General features: G+C 42.2%; 1 pseudogene; it reads right to left on the bottom strand.

Annotated features, from left to right (window-relative positions):
* Positions 1–277: 277 nt before the first annotated feature.
* On the bottom strand, positions 278–964 carry LOC116535793 (annotated as a pseudogene).
* Positions 965–2,060: the final 1,096 nt, after the last annotated feature.

Genomic DNA, 2,060 nt, shown 5'->3' with positions numbered 1-2,060 from the left:
AAAGTTGAAGAAAAAAAAATAAATATGGGCTGTTCAATTTGGAAGTGACCAACCAATGTGGCTATTTAAATTAAATTAAAATTAATTAACATTAAATCAAATTAAATACCATTAAAAATTCAGTTTCCTCAGTCATGCCAGCCACATTTCAAAAGTTCAACAGACATACGGGATTTTTTTTTTTTTATAATATATATATATATTATATGTACACACACACCTGGTAATGCAGAAGAGGAAAAAAATAGAATCCGTAACAATAATAAAAAAAATTATTTCTGGCTTAAAAAATGATCTGGTTCCCTCCAGGGCGAGCAATTGCACAAATGTCCACTGAGTCTGGTCCAGGGATCAAGGAAGGGAAGGTCTTGAAAGATAAAAGGGGGGTTGCTACCCCAGCCTCAGGGCCCCAACTCTCCAACTCCCCAAGCCCACTGCATTTTAGAAAACACTCCTCATCCTCTTGGAATCGGTGGTTTAAAAAATGTCCATGCAGGGGAGGGGAGCCCCTTGAGGGAAGGAAGGTGGCCACCTGGGGCCCTTTGGTGTAGGCGCAGAGGCGATGGGGAGGGGAGGCGCCGAAGGCTCACACCGAAATCTCATAGGTGGTACCACCAACCCCTGACACCTTCTTGACTCCTCCCCTCGTAGGGCTACTGAGAGGTGGCTGGCCTGGGCCAGGGGTGGCTGAGTCTAAGCTCTTGGGCTGCCCATTGGATTTGCTGTAGGCAGTCTTCAGCTGTACTTCATCTTTGGGTGTCAGTAATGGCTGCAAGGCCACTTCTTCTGTCTGAGAGACACCAGGATGGGCTTTTTGGCTGCTGTATGACATCGATCGGCCCCCGTATGGAGCCGTTGGGCCTGGTTCAGGGGACCCTACTCCCCGGCCCCTTAGTGCATCTGGCTTGCCAAAACAGGGGGCAGCTGGGCGTCCCAGTGGAGTCTTGCCCAAAGGTGATCTCATAACACAACACAGGCATAGAACATTTCCATTAGTGTGGAGAGATCTGCCGGACAGCAATGCTATAAAGGTACAAACGTTTGTGCAGGTTTATTGAACAAATTCTCCATTCTTAGGTGTTACGTTTCCTTCAGCTTTTTTTTTTTTTTTAATTACTCAAATACTACAATGAACATTTTTGTAGCAATTTTTGGGCTACAAAACTCTGTGATTCTTTCTAAACTCTGAGATGGGTCCTAACTTCAACATGGTGGTACCTGATGCTTTGGTTCTGCCCAGGCTTTTGCCACAATAATTTCCTGATTGTTTTTGCTTTGACTTTGCAGCCTCACTGTTAATTTCATTTGGATTTCTCAACTTGTCATATTTCAACTGTTGCATTATCTACCTATTTTATCATTTTTGAAAACTTTTTTTTAAGTTTTCATTTCTGTATCAGTCAGTATAGGCTACAGTGTGCTGCACTAACAAGTAACCTTGACTTCTTAGTGGCTTAGTATAAGAAAGCTTTTTTTTTTTTCCTCACTCATGCTATAGCTGTTGATTGGGGCTCTGTTCCAAGTTATCTTTACTTCAGTGTACAAGTTGATGGGGCTGCCACCATGTGGAGGGTTGCTATGATTGAGAAAGAAATCACATAATGAATTCACACCAAATTTTTTTTTTTTTTTTTTTTTTTTTTTGAGACAGAGCTTCACTTTTGTTGCCCAGGCTGGAGTGCAATGGTGTGATCTTGGCTCACTGCAACCTCTGCCTCCTGGGTTCAAGCAATTCTCCTGCCTCAGCCTCCTGGGTAGCTGGAACCACAGGTGTACCCCACCACACCCAGCTAATTCTAATTTTTGGATTTTTAGTAGAGACAGTTTCACCACGTTGGTCAGGCTGGTCTTGAACTCCTGACCTCAGGTGATTTGGCTCCCAGAAGTGATACATATGATTTCTATTCCCATTTGAATGATCAAAACAAGTTACACCATGTGCCTAACTTCAAAGGAGACAGAAAGTATATGTATCTGGAAGAAGAGCCAAAAATACTTGATTTAAAAAAAAAGTGTCAATGATGTATCCACAGTTTATTGTTTTTATTAATTGCATTTTT

This window comes from Sapajus apella, unplaced genomic scaffold (genome assembly GCF_009761245.1).
Source record: "Sapajus apella isolate SASKATOON/1434 unplaced genomic scaffold, GSC_monkey_1.0 scaffold3, whole genome shotgun sequence".
Taxonomy (NCBI): domain Eukaryota; kingdom Metazoa; phylum Chordata; class Mammalia; order Primates; family Cebidae; genus Sapajus; species Sapajus apella.
Note: the sequence above shows the minus strand (reverse complement) of the source record. Positions and strands in the feature narration are given on the sequence as shown.